The following is a 15868-nucleotide window of genomic DNA, read 5'->3' as shown; positions in this document are numbered from 1 at the left end:
CTCACTCACTCACTCACTCACTCACTCACTCACTCACTCACTCACTCACTCACTCACTCACTCACTCACTCCTTAAACAAAATTTTGGGGGGCCTACAATATATAAGGATGTAAAAATGTATGCTCTAGCCTGTCCAGCGTGTGCCAACAACAAAGCCAGTCACCAGCCTCCCAATGGTATTCTTAAAACATTGCTTGTCCCTAAACATCAATGGTCTCCTATTACCTTGGATGTCATTACTGGACTTTGTTAATGATCGGAGAAGGACTCCCACTCCCCAGTACTAAAGTTTAGTTATTAACTTCTGAAATCCAGGCAGTGCTCAGTCGCTCTGTGGTTCACCTCAAGCTGCCTGATTATTTAAAGATTAATAACTTTTTTCACATCCTTCCAAACAAAGCTGTCCTGTTTAGTCCTCTTGCCCTCCTTCCAGTCCCCTTCCACTCGTCCGAGACATTATCGGACACCTGGACTCCACTGTGCGAATTATTTTAAATGCTTGTCACCAAGGAAAGGGTTTTCTGTATCTGGTCGATTGGGAGGGTTATGGAACGTAGGAACAGTATTGGATCCTGATTCCTTTATTTTGGATTCTGACCATCTTTAGGACTTTTAGACTGCTCGCTCTTCATTTTCAGGATCACCAAGGGATAGTCCTAGGGGGGTGGTGTTAATTTTAGGGTCTCTGGGGTTCTGCTGTTTTTCTGATGTGAGTGACCTCCCTTTACAGAGGAACTTTGCTGGTTGCTGGCCTGACCCATGTCATTGTTCAACAGAGAACAGTTCTCGAACAAGATGATTAGTGTATATATAACTATATTATGTCTTAATTGTGTATACTCTTGTGTCTGAGCTGGGTTTTAGCCATACATTGGGATGCAGTTGTGGGTTTCCAGTACACAGACTGTGTTGTGTGTCCGAATCTTGACTGCTGATTATAGAAATTTGTCATGATCATGACTCTGAGAGCTGCCCAATTGCTCATTTCACTCACCTGCCTAACTCTACCCAGTTTACAATCAACCTGCTCCTGCTTCTTTATATATGGCTCAGTCCTAGCTATCAGGGCCAGATCATTTACATTATTGATATTGTTGCTCATTAGAGTTGTGAACTGATAAGATTTTCACAATTACGATACCCTTATTGATTCTGTGAAACGATTTGATTCCTTATCGATTCTCTTATCGATTCTTTGAAACAATGAACTTGTTAAGTGCATGGTGACATTCATCTACCTTCGCCTGGGACATTCTATATCTGCCAGCCTCTGCCTCTGCAAAAAACAGAAGGCAGTGAACAGGAGCTGCCAGCCTCTGAGCCAGCCAGGGTACCCGTCTCATCACAGTCATCTTAATCTAATGGAGAAGGAATCCGTTTAATGAAAAAAAATTACTGTACAGTTTTGGGAAATAAACTTTACTCCCCCTGATTTAAATAAACGAGCATCACCTTTCCCTCGCTCACTGAACTGCGTAGCAACTTCGTAGCATGTTTCATTACATCCATTGCAATAGCTAGAATCATGTAAGAATTCCAGCTACCAGTAGTTCTAATTAAACATGTTGGCAATGAAGGGCTGGATTAACGAGAAAGGCACACTCCCTTAATAACCCCAAAGAGAGATAGGACATTTCCAGAAATGGCATATGATTTACTAGCAACCACATTGAGCACAGCCAGTGATATAAAACTAGCTACTTACCACCAGAGTTGCCATCCATGCTGGTCGTAACTTTAGCTTTTGTCCAGAAGCATAAAAAAACACGGCATTCGTTAAAATGTATGCCATGTTGTGTGCGCAGGTGTTTCTGCATGTTAGATGTATTTCCTCAAGCGGATGTAATCGCCACTTCGCAATGATTGCAAAGTGCCTTGTTGCCATCTTTCTTTTCCTTAAAAAGAAGCCAATCTTTCGATCGCTTTGACCACTTGTGTTTTGCTTTTCTAGACTTACGCTTGATCATGTCAAACTTGCTTACTGAATGCCGTGTGCATAACTTGTGTAACAAATGTCATGTCAAATGTCATGACGTAAGTCATGCTGCCCAGAGCCCTAGGCTCTGATGCTGCGTGGAATCATTAAGAGAATCATTAAGCAAGCTGCCAAACAGTGGCATGGAATTGGAACACACGGAACCGGTTCTGAACAGGAAATATGCTGATGCCATATTCATGTACTCATTCTCGGGGTCAGTGGTAAGAGAAGGTTTTAGAGCTTTCGTAGCGTTCCTGACATCCTGATACTGATCTGCCTCTTATCCACTGAGCATGCCCTGTTCCTGTCTTGGCTAAGTGGAGAGAGCGAGATTTTAGCATACTGTAGTGTTCCTGAAATTCCGGCCCTGTTCTGCCCCTCAACCACTGAGCTTGCCTGTTTCCATCTGAACGTTCTGAACGTTGGACTCCTGGAACCCTGAACCAGTCTGTTCCTGTTCAGATCAGAATCCCTGACCGGGCTATGGACTCCTGGACCTCTGAGCCATCGTGTTCATATCTGTTTCCCTGAACTGGCTCAGACTCTTGCTTGCCTTCCGTGACTGCAGCATCGGGGACACTCTGAGGGGCGGCTGCCACATCTAGTTGGCAGCCTTCTGGCATCATCCTACCGTGTTAGATGGAGATGGACTGAACTGCTAAACCAGGTAAGTGACTCACAGGGATATTCATCTCCAGTCAGATTATCATTGTCACTTACCTGTGTTTTTCTCCACTAGAGTTTCCAGTGATGGGCAGTGCCCCACCCTACTTGAGCAGCTGCAGATCCACAGCTCTGCATCTGTTTCAATAAATGCCTTTTAGGTAATCACTGTCTGTCTTGCCTGAATTCTGGGTCCTACGTCCTGAGTTATGACATAATTAGATATCATTCATAAAAGATAACCATCTGTTAAAGAGGTTATGACTTTATTAACAAGACATTAAATACTATAATACAGTCTATACCTTGTCACCTGAGTGATAAAAAAAACAACAACAACCTGTCATTGATAGGTTATTCCTTTAACTAGTCAGCATGATTTGTTTCTGAGTTCTACTGCTTTTCCATCACCGCTGTGTTAATCTGATCTACTAAGACCATACATTAAAGATGTCTTTAATGTCAATAAATAGGAACAATAATCCTTAAAATAGGCGAACATACCACTTATTTTGGTGTCTTTGAAATTTGTATAAATAAATAAATATTTTCTATGTTTTCACTGTATAAAACCATAGTACCATATTCTTTCAGCAGAAGAATGACAAAATAATTATGCCCTATTAATTAGTTTAATTCAAACTTAGTAAAGTACCAATATAAAGATAGTGCTGCATTTCCAGATGATATGAATAAATTTCTGGCACGTGTCTCTTTTCCTATGCTTAGAAATTGTAGTTTGCCCTATACTGTAGCTGTTGAACATATATGGACATTATCAGAGCCACAATGATCACCCAAACAATAAGAGGAAAGATGAGAAAAAGCCCCAAACATTGACTTAGGTAATAAGTTAGGAGCTGTCAGTGTTACAATGTATATTAATAGTCACACCTCTTTTTAATGAGTTTGGCATTGGCAGCTGAGAGGAAATACAAGTCATCACAGAGCAGCTCATGCACATCCAGATGAAAGAACCTATAATAAATCTTGTGAGAGCAGGGCTCACCATAAATATGTATCGCAGAAGGCATCTGTTTTACATTCTGCATATAAATCAGCCAGAGTGCTGAATATCAATGAATCACATGGCAGACGCTTGATTTGATAACAAATCGACTCTGAACTTGGGAGGGAAAAATTTAAAGCCCTTTGAGAAAACGGGGAGTGCTGAGGTCAGTTAAGACCTGTGAGAGTCTGACACATGTCTCCTACCCACAAATAATGCAACACTTCTCTATTGGTCCAAGGGAATGTTTGGAACTAATCTTTAGTGGAACATTTTTTTCACAGCTCTTCACTCTCTCACATGTCACAATTGATGACATTACCTGCACCCAAGCGAAGGTGGAACTGCTGCAGTAAAAGTCGTTTGTTTTATGTGACACTTATTGCACTGTTGCTATAAATATAATAAAACAAAAATAATTAGTAAAAAACATCAATTCAGTTTAGTTTGAAAACAAATTGTTTTCTCAAATAACTTGCTTTAGATAATATTGCCTGTAGGGAGGCAGTATCTCCTTTGCAGTCTGAATTTAACACCCCTATGTAGAACCCTCTGACTGACTCTGATGCTCTATTGTTATAAAGCAATCTGATGAGGAGAATGGTTAAAGTTCGTCTATAATGATTATCATTTTATTTTTTAATTCCCCTTTTTAAAATCATCTTTAGAGGTTACAGAGAAGAGCTGGTATTCTTTATTATCTTGTTAAGCTGCTTTAAGTCAATTGCTCCAATGCTAACACCCCATAATACATAAAAGTGCCATGTTTTTGTAGCTCTCTTTTTTTAATCAATATGTGTTGCACCTATAAGTTTGATTTTGATTAAATGTATGCATTATCAAATAATACCAATAATGCTAGTACTGCCTTTGGCGTCTCTCACCCCTCTGTCTTTTATTATCATGTTTCTATCTAATACTGTTAGTCAATGTTTAATAATAGGAAGATATTAATTAAGATAGATGGCTGTAAAAGGACTTTGCAAAACTACTACCTTTATTACCTTTAACTTTTATTACATTTCATGTTGACATGACCCTCGGTCTATCTGAATAGCAATTAATGTGCTTACCAACAAAAAAGTAGTTCATAATTATGAAATGAAAAGTATGCATCATTTTAATAAACCTTAAGATTATAAGACAAAAAAAATTAAACATCCAATTTGGTTCATTATGTAAATTTGTAAATACACTGCTTTGGATTTGTCTATCCAGTGACATTGTATTAAAATATACAGACATTTTTTGTTATAATATGACAGAATGGGATCAAATCCATGCACTGTAGGTGTATCCATATTGACTTACGGATTGAAAAGCGAAATGTTTTCTCTCATCCCCCTGGCATAGTCTCCCATTATGTTAACCACTTTATTTCCAAAAAAATACTAATGTGCCTATTCTATCCTTCTTCCTTTATTGACTCACAAACTAAATGCCTGCTGATAGTATTGCCAGTGAAATTGCCCAATTGAGGATGTTACAAGGTTTGCAATATTCTACACAAAATGAGATCGATATAATGCTCATGTTGATTTTGGTTTTAATGAAGGTATCAGTTTAAGCCCACTGGAGTCATTTAATCATATTGGCAAGGGAGATGTATAAACAATTTTACAAACTGAAAATTTATATTGTTGGTGATTAACTGTGATTTTAAGATGTCAAAACAAATGCGAATCTTGAAAAACTGAAGGCAGATGGCTAAAGTCTGGACTCCAGGTTCAGGGTGACATTCATAACAAGAAACATGTATAACTTAAAACTAACAAAACAAGAGAACCTTTCCGCTGAGATTAACAAACCCTGATGTAACTGTAGCATCTAAACTCCCCTCTACCAGGATCTTAAACAAATTATCTATTTTCTTCACAGACAAAAATAAAAAGATTAGAGTCAGTCTCTTTATCAATATTAGGTCCCGTACCAAAGCTGTCTTCAACTACAACTGTCATGACACCTAAATTACCCCAAATAATGTGTCCCTTTTGACAGGTATTTTCCTCCAGGCCATTTAAATCTTTTTTTTTTTACAGTTATCCTATTGTAGTTGTTCATTTTTATTATTTAAATTTTTATTATTTTGCTGCCTTATGTCACTGCAATGTACTTTTTTTCTCACACAAACCACTTTTGATTACCTTGCAAAGGAAATGTACTATATAAATAAACCTGGCTTGCCTTTTTCAGAAATGTTTTGGGATTTCATTTGAATAATTGTGCCTGTTTCACCAGGTCTCTTTAATTTGTTTCTATTTAGTAGGACTTTGCTATGATCTAAAAAAAAAAAAGAGATATTGATAACTGCTTTTCTAACTGGTTTAATGGAGGTCTTTCAAAGGTTTTTTTTCTTTTTCACTTTGACTTCTGTTTAATTTATTTCTGTCCCTTCCTTGGACCTGACCATAGGGGCATATTGTGCTGAGTGTGTTTAACACTGACCAAAAATAACATCGAGAACAAAAAGTGTCAGCCATAAACAATCTAAGGGTAACACTTCTGAATTTTTTCTTTACTTTTAGACCAAAAAGTAATGCCTAACTCAGGAACTAAAAGACACATTGTTGTTCAACTGGTGGTCTTCTGTACACAAAAATTAGTACAGAAAGAAATGACAATTTAAATGGTAAACATTTGTACATATACAGCCTTTTTAAGTCAGGGGACTTTAAAGCACTCGTAATATGGGTGAAGTGTCTTACCTTAATACACATCAACAGAGACAGATGGACGAACAAATGACAAAGACAGAAAGATGCACCAACAACCCTTCAGTTACAAGGCAAACTGTTGTGCCCCTCACTACTGTCGCTCCAAATCTTTAATAATTACTTTACTCTTACTTGTAATTTTTATCTTCTGCTTATCCAGGACCAGGTAGAGGGAGCAGACTTCCTTCTCACCAGAAAGCTCCTCAAGCTCGACTGGGGGAAGCCAGAGGTGCACACCGGCCAGCTGAGAGAGATAATTCCTCCAGTGTGTTCTAAGTACTCAGTAACGCTCCTCGGCTAATCGGCCCAAGTCAAGTCAAAAGAGGAAATCCTTGAGAATAAGGTATTCTTAATGTTAAGGACAAGGCATAATTAATCAGACTGGACTATATTTTTGCAGGCAGTGCACAAAGTAAAACATATATTTAATATTTTTATTTAATTTATATTCAATAAAAGGCTGCACACAAACATACAAGGTGAATGGCTTTCTAAAGGTTTTATGGACAGAACCCAGAGAAGAACATAGACACACATAAGAGGTTCAGTGTAGCCAGATTATCATACTATAAAATAATGATTCAAACAGTAACCAACTTAGCACAACTCCTGCACAAATGCATAAGCTCTTTAATTCAATGCATCATACACTATGCCAAAAATATTGGTTCAACGTACAGTAAGGGCTAAAAAGGACATTGAGGTGGATGAGACAGTAAACATACCTAACAATTAAAGTGACCTTTAAAGAAAAGGACACATCAAAAGAAGAGACAAGGGGAGCTCTCCTAAAACATGCATGTCTTCCACTGTTACCAGCTGAGGTCTAACATCTGCCTGGGAAATCAAATACATCCGGAGCAGATGCTCATACATACACTGATTTTATTTTTCTCTTAAAATTGCCCTTGGCAGTGCTGAAATAAAGGTGTGGCATTTATTTAACCTGGAGCAAACTGAACCTTGCTGTGTATTCCCCCGGTTTAAAAGGACGTTCTTTTTTAACCAAAACATGGATAAAAGCTATGTTAGTGCAGCAACAAGTACAGCTTCTCAGAGGCCTTTACATGTAGGATCTCCAAAGAGAGAATGCCAAAAGGAATGTTTTAGGCAAAAGAATCAGAAGCCAGTCTTCTGTATCTGGGGAGCTTACACCCCAGTCTGTTTATTTCCCTTGTTGCCCAGAACAAGCAGATGGTTTTCTCTAAAATTTAACAATCTTATCTTGCTCCAGGGGCATGAAGAGCAGGGAGTCTGTATCTCATGACTTGGAATAAAACAAACTACTGTTTGATTTGATTGAGTAGAATGATACAGTGTTTTATCTTTTGTGGTTTATTTATAATTTGTTAAAAGTTAAATAAACAGAGATTGTAAAATATATATATGTATATTATCAACTTCCAAGAGCATGTTTCATTTTAAATGCATTCATCAATTGCATTTGAATAAACGCAATAAAAGGAGCAGAGAGGTCAAAACAGACTTACACACTTCCCTATGTTATGTTAAGATGCAAGATTACAAAAGAAACTGGAAAAAAAAATCCCTCTCTTAAAATTGAGTTTATTGAAAACGTATTCATACTTCTTAGATTTTTTAAATGCATTAATGCAGACCAGGGGCACATTTGATCAGTTCTAGTTATCTTTACAAATCTCATGCCTTCCTCTTTAAGGTTTAACTAACCCTATGCTATTATTGTTATTATTATTGTTATTATATTATTATTATGCTCCTGTGTCACCTCCTCGTTTTTTTTTTTGTTTTTTTTTACCCCATAACCATTCCACAGAAATCCCAAAATCCTCTAAAAGGTACAATTCTCAGATGAAACTACATTTTAACTATTATCATTCTATATGACGCAAAGGAAAGAAAATCAGCACTGGCAAAAAAGTTGATTATTCTTATCCTATTGAAAGTAATTGTACAATATCCTCTGCTTTAATTGTTTTGCAATTGAAAGAGATTAAATACATTTTTATAGCATTGTTTACAACCCCTCTAAGGGTTGAGCAGTAGTTAATGCAGGACCGCATTTAGGTATAGGGCATCTTACTTAGAACAAATGCCCTAAGTGAGACGACACAAAGTGGTGGTCCATCAAAAGATCTACCCATGACATAACTACCATCGTCACTCTGCTCTCTCTTCATGCTTTCATATGTGAAATAAGCTAGCCCTTTTCCCTCGTCCTGACTGTACCCTTGCTTAAACCCCCATGGCTAATCCCCACACTGCCCTGCCCTTCAAGGTCTTTTTTCAACAACCACTTTAATGGTATTTTTCAAAATTTCTCTGGGGATAGTGTTATGCTTACACATCGAAGTGAGTTATAATTTAAGAAATAGTTCAAACACCGATTAGTTTCAGTTAACAGAAGTTTGCAGGGTGGGCCATTTTAACACAAGATTATCTAAACCTTTCCATTAAAGCTCTAGTTACACTGTTTAGGATTGCTAGAGGGTTAACGTCATACAGCCTTTGACAGGATTGATGTAAATGATGCTCTGTTCATCTTTACATTAAATCTAACCAGCTTGCCTGTACCTGCAGAATAAGCCCCCATCAAAGATAATATCTTGCATTCATTTTCATTTCTAACTGAAACAGTTTAACCACAAGAGAACGCTTTATGTAAAAGCTGGCCAGGAGTAAGCATTAGGAGTATGATTTCAGCTGAATATAAAGGTTGTTATGACAAACAACAACAGAGAACACAAGAACAACGAAAAGATTGGGGAAGGTGCTGAGTTGAAATTTTTTTTATTATTTTTTTGCAGCTTAATTCACACCTGCACAGCCTCTGTGGCAGTGTGCTGTGCAACAGTCGTCTGTTGCACGGCGGGAGTATTTGGGGAAGATTAATTGCTCTGTCTTGTCAACGGTGTGCTCAAAACAGCGGGATTCTCTGCATATGTAAATACAAGTAGTCTCTGCACAGCAATGTAGAGGAGGATTAACACAGATATCTTTCAAAAATTCAGACCTCCTCACTAATCTTTTCTTGTCGCTGTGCCATGCAAGCTGTGTTGCAGAATCCAAATATCACTTTATTTTCTCTTTATCTGAATTCCTGAATCATAATTACCTGCTCATTAAATATAGGCATAAGATAAATGATGACTGTTTTGACAAGAGGTGTTTTTTTTAGATTTGGTAAGCTATTGAGAGATTTAAACAAAATAATTTGAAATAGTTTATAAAATTTTTGTAGAACAATTCTTGTCAGTGGGAATATGAAGCAAAACCTTTACAATTTTCACTTTTTCATGATGCTTTCTGTGGTAATTAACATCATTTCTTGCTGGTGAAATTATATAATGCACTCTGTAGCCCCTTGGATCCCCTGGACAATTTTTCTATTTGTTAAAATATAGCACAGCATAACTTCTGGTGGAAAACTGGCCTGATGTTTTTTCTTTTTAAGAATTTAGCATATTCAGGTTTTTCATGTGCCTTTGAAACCAAACGGAGCATTCTCTGTCATTCCCAAGTATTTTGTGTCACTGACTCTCCCTTAAAATATATTCTAATTGAAGTACATTTACCACAATTTAATTTATTTTCTCTTTTACTGTTATACCTGACATTACACAACATTCAAATTGTTTTGAGAAATTTACTTCTAGGCTTAATTCTCTCAATAAGTAGATTCATATTATCACAAGTGTACATTATTTTTGACAGGAATTGCTAATCATAGTAGTCAAGGTTACTTAGAACAACAACTGGACTAATTTTATATGACTTGCTGCTAAATCAATTAATTTGATGATTTTTAGCTCTGAGTCTTGACCTCTGAGGTAGATTTAATGTATTCTTACTTTAAGACTTGCAATTGTTTAAATTTTTTGGTCACTGTTTTAATATTTACAAGCGAGTAAGGGAATTTTAACAGTGTAAAAAAATATAATAAATTCTGTAAATAACCATATTATGGTTAATCATTGTTTGTGCCCTTGAGGGTTACAGAAATATGTTATTTTCTTCTGCTCTACTCATTGTGTTGTTACTGGTTTTAACTATTTGAGTGTTATCTTGGACTCTTGACCTATACAGCGACCCCTTTACAAGCCTCATCTATTAAGTTGAATCAAAATAAAAATGTTTATTCGTAAATTGGAACAAACCTGTAATCCAATATTTCAAACATCCATCTTCATGCAAAAATATTTTATCTGCATGCATTCTGCCTGTTTTGTCACAACTAAATACTGAAACCTTTAATTAGGCTCTATAATAGGTCTTAAATCATTTGCAAACTTGAAAGTTTGATACGTTCTACTGCTCTTGCTCTCTGAAATGCATTGGATTTTAAAAGCAATATTTTACAGTGGGGCAAAAAAGTATTTAGTCAGCCACCAATAGTGCAAGTTCTCCCACTCAAAAAGATGAGAGAGGCTGGTAATTTTCATCATAGATATACCTCAACTATGAGAGACAAAATGGGGAAAAAAAATCCAGAAAATCACATTGTCTGATTTTTAAAGAATCAGACAATGTATATAATCACAATACACTGTATATAATCACACAAAACTGTTTTATCAACTTTATCAAGGTACCAGTTGCTAGGATCTCATTTGGTTAGAGGTCTAACTCCATATATAATGGCTACTCCACAAGGTCTAGCACTACTGGAAATCCACCACTACCAACCTTAAAAAACTGTTATGGCCAAAAGTCAACATTGTAAGTTTATGCCAGAGCTTGAAATGTAATTTCTCATAACTATAACAGCTATTGCAAATGACACTTTTTAAGAAGAACTATGCAAAGTAGCGGCTGTGACATACCACATTCTTTTTTTGTTTCACAGCTAAAGGAGTTAGCTGATAAATCAAATCCAGTCGGTAAGACTGAGCAAACATCTTTTCCATCCACAAAAGCTCAGATTGCGTCGTTTTGCTTGTTTTACAAAAGAAAATATAGAGTATTCCAGCTAAAACAGACTGAATAACAGGCATCCAGTACATCAGTGAAAAGTTAACAAGTACATCCACTAGCAGAGCCATATTTGTTTTGCTACAGCCTGCAGCTTCCGGTACATCATACACAACACTGCATTTCATTGCTTCAAAACATTCATAATGCATCTATTGGCAGGTGACATTTGTGAATTCGCAAATCTTCATCTTTGTTTATTTTTACTGCAAGGTAAGATGACGCATTATATGTTTGCATTTTGTATGCTGTTGTGTTGTCTTCTATATATGCTGATAGAAAGTTGGAGATTTGTATGTTTAACATGTTCAGCAGAGCAGGAACCAGATAAAATAGCAATTATGTTTAGCCAGCCCCAGTTTCCTTTAATCTTGAAAAATGTATTCAATTAAATAAATACTATATTGGCAGTGTAATTTTTAATGAAGGTTAAATTATAATAAAAAATATCATTAAATGTGCACAAATAATTCCAAGGCAACTCAATTTTATGTTTTTTTGTGACAATAGTTCATTATTGTTTCTTGTAGCTATTTTCCTTTAAAGTTGCATGAATATCATGCATAATTAAATACATCACATTATTTTTAATATCTGTTTCAGACTAAGTATGTCAACATTAATGTAACACTGGTGGTGAAAGGGTCTGTTGTTTAGATTTAACCCACTTATTTTGATGATTTGTTCAGATTATGCCTTGTCAGTAGATTATTATAATATTTACCAGAAGAAAATTAACATTTTGAGAGAGAACATCCTCAGCATTCAGGGCTGAGCTACTCTCTTCAAGCAAGAGATCCTGTTTTCTTTGACACTATTCAGAATTTTTGTTATGTTTACAGTATTTTCAGTAGTTACTGAAAATGTTTTCAATAGCTACTGAGTCAGGGAAACTGTATGGTCCTCACTTAATCAGGTTTGGAGATGTTAAAGAGAGCTGCTGTTTTTTTTCTTTGGTTTCCATATGGACAGCTAGTTCTTTTGAGAGGTTTAACAAGAGCTTCCTTAATGCTCATTGGTTTATTTTCACTCACTGCTTTAGTACACATAAAACTTAATTAAAAGCCATGTCTTTACAAATAAACATTCCCTATACTACCATTGATTTAGGAAAACAAATATTTGTGTTCACTAAATTGTCTTGTCACTATAACTGTAAGCACTATCTTAGAGACCAATTGAAAGACTGGTATGTGCTGATGCTTAGAAACAAAGGTGCTGAAATGTGGTGTGGAGATTTACACCAATTGAGGAAATTCCTATTTTTCTCAGACCAACAACAGTTAGGGGCCAGAGAAAGGCTGTATATTTTGGTTAGGATGGAGAACAGAGTTGAATCAAGTGAATATTGCTGAAAGAGCGACGCTCACATTCTGATAAAGACAAAAGGTGGAAATGAAATAACTTCCTTTTCTTGGGAAAACACAGCAGCTCTTGACAGAATAATAGCAACTGAGTAGATGGAGAAGGTCTGGTAGTACCAGCTTTAAAACACAGGAAACTGTTGTACCGCCTGCCTACTTATTAAAAAGCACAGAGACACACTCCCTAAAACAACTGCAGGATCCTGTGCAAATAAAGCTTTCAATGTTGGCCACTACACTGTGAAATGTGTGAAAAAAAGACAACATAGCTTCTAAATAAGCACATATTTGACTTTTTGGGTCTTTAACTTGTGTTATCTGTATTTTTCAAACAAAACCCGAACATTATTTAGATATATATTATAAACAGATCTACCGCATTGATATTACCTTACTTTGTGAAATCAAATCAACCACTTTAGATCAAACTGACTGAGCATAGATTTAAGGAAAAAAGAGGATAAAGTGAACACCATAAAAAAAATATTGTGTTCCACTTCCACATAAGAAGTCTAAAATTCATTGCAACAAACAGTTCTTCACAAATCTAATAAAAATAAATAAATAAATAAATAAATAAATAAATAAATAAATAAATAAATAAATAAATAAACATCTATAGAGACAGCTTTGTAATTTATATACAAAAATAGTCAACTACAATTGTCCCAAAAATTTAAATTTATTACTAACATTGAACATGTTCTCAGACTCCTGTTATTGTTGGAGTTGATAAATACCACTAGTTAACTTCATGATAAAAAAAATTAAAAGTCTTTTCTCAGGCTCCAAGTAGGACTTCACTATTTAAAGGCTGTATCCAATCAAGCGTATGATGCATATCATGCAAATGCTAATGAGTGTGTGTTTCTTCTCATATATGTGTGTCAGCAGGATAAAGGTCAGTAGAATATATTAGTGCTGTAATAACTAATCAGCATATATTTAAAAATTCCATAAACTGTTATGATCAAATTTAATAAACTAGATTAAACCAATGTCTTAACTTTTGCTTGAGATACTAAATGGATAAAGTGTAACTACCTATTATTTTAATCTATATTTGTTTTTGTGGAGTTAAGACTTTGAAAACAAACTTTAAAAAGAATGAAATAATAACTTCTCCCAAAATTTGAAGTAACATTCTAACAAGATCTCAAAATGAGTGAAATCTCATGCTTTTTGACTTCTTGATGGGGTTGACTTGTCTGGCCAAGGATAAATTCAACTTCAACAACATGTGTGATATAAATTCTGTATGCTAACACAATAGTATTCACCATGTTTTCACCATAAAGACTGAATGATATTTCCATAGGATTAAAATCCTGTGCAAATTTTTAGTTGTCCAGGTCATGGCAGCCACAAAACAGGCTTGAATCGGAGACAACAAGACCCTTCACTCAGTTTCTCTTAAATGTTTCGACACCTATCAAGCAGCTAGTTTATTCAAATTTGTTGGCTCTTAATAGAGTTACCAGTTACCGGTGTTTTTATTAATCACCTGAAGTCAGACCTTCCTTAGCATCTGACTTTGAATGTCGGATGCATTTTCTCCAGAAGATGCCTGTACATTTCAGCAAATTTTCTAACTGATTCTCTGTTGGAATGCACCACTTAAAACTTCGGATCCCAGATATGTTTATCCCAAGCAAATAGGTCTTTGTTATAAGAATTTTATATGATGAGTACTTCTAATTCTGTATTTTATGTCACAATGTACAATTGTATTTATTGCACTTTGTTTTCTCCTTTTAATTTTCTTAATATCTGTGGTCTCTGCTAAGTTTTTCTCTTTGAAAGGTGATACACAGCTATCTTGTGTGTATGTACAGTATATGCACCATTGTTTGTGCCAAATTAGTTTTTTTTTAATATTTTAATTTTAAAATATTTCATTATTTAATTTTGTCTATTGCAGCTGGTTTCCAAAAAAATATTTAGAAGTTATTTGGGAAATAAAGAGTCAGGAACTGATAAAAGACTGTGCTATTATTTGTTTCTAGGTGTGGGCCAAAAGATAATATTAGTGCTCAGACCCCCAAAATGCTGATATGTCCCAACCACTGATATGTCACATGGTTTTTTGCAGTGTCAGGTTCCTGTTAGATGCTTTAATGTTAGTTTGCTGATTCCCACCTCCATCTGGGTTTGTATATTATTATTTAACTCTGCTACTTGAGTCCTTTTGGAGTCATGAATGTTTCCCCCAATGTTTCCTCACTCATCAGCCACATGAATGTATGCCAGTCATTTTGTGTCAGAGCAATGGGTTTCATTTGGCAGGATTTATTTTTTTTTTTAAACAACAAATAGCTTATAAGCTGAAAACAGTGTGGAGAGTTTGGGGCCAGGCGCTGGGGTCTGTGGGTATGTGGATTGGTACACATGTCCTGGTATGCAGCACACAGTGAAATAAAGTCGACGGGTAAAATTTGGAGGTGATGGCGCCGCATAGAGTTGCACACTGGCACACTTAAAGACTTCCTTTACTAAGCGAACTATTTCTTAAATACTGTGCTGTGTATTCTATAGAAAACAAGTGCAAAGATCACAGAGAGAGATTTTCTATTTAAAGAAAAAAATAAGTCAAAACTGATGTTGGGACAACTTGTATATTCCCAATTTCAAATTCGATATCAATAACAACCATACAACATTTATTTCTAAAGCACTTAAAATACAACATAGCAACCAACTGAAGTGCTGTACGAATTTAAAAAAGAAAACAAAAAATCAAAGATAAAACAGTATGACAAATTAACAGAAATAGAATAAAAATACAAAAAAAATCACAGAGACTAGAAAAGAGTGCAGTATTAGGACAAATATTTCATCTCACTATGGGTTAAAAGCCAAAGACCAAAAAAAAAAAAAAAAAACTTAAATGAAGCTCTAGCGGAAGTTCAATTGAAGAAACTCTGACTTACCTCCATCAATCAGAAGCTGATCCGTCTCTGAAGCGAGCCAATCAGCTTCGAACTACTCCACCACGAAGCCCAATCAGCGTCCTGCTTCCACTTTATAAAATCCCTCAATCTCACCCCAGCCGCTATCCTGCAATCGCAATGTCGGATTTCGATTCAGACAACAATTCACCCATCTCCATCCCCTTCTCCGCCATCGCAGCTGAATCGTCCTTCATGACACGACTTCACCTCAACCTCATCAGAGAGTATTAATCCCAGT

The sequence above is a fragment of the Cyprinodon variegatus genome, unplaced genomic scaffold, assembly GCF_000732505.1.
Source record: "Cyprinodon variegatus isolate N-32 unplaced genomic scaffold, C_variegatus-1.0 Scaffold177, whole genome shotgun sequence".
Taxonomy (NCBI): Eukaryota; Metazoa; Chordata; class Actinopteri; order Cyprinodontiformes; family Cyprinodontidae; genus Cyprinodon; species Cyprinodon variegatus.
Note: the sequence above shows the minus strand (reverse complement) of the source record.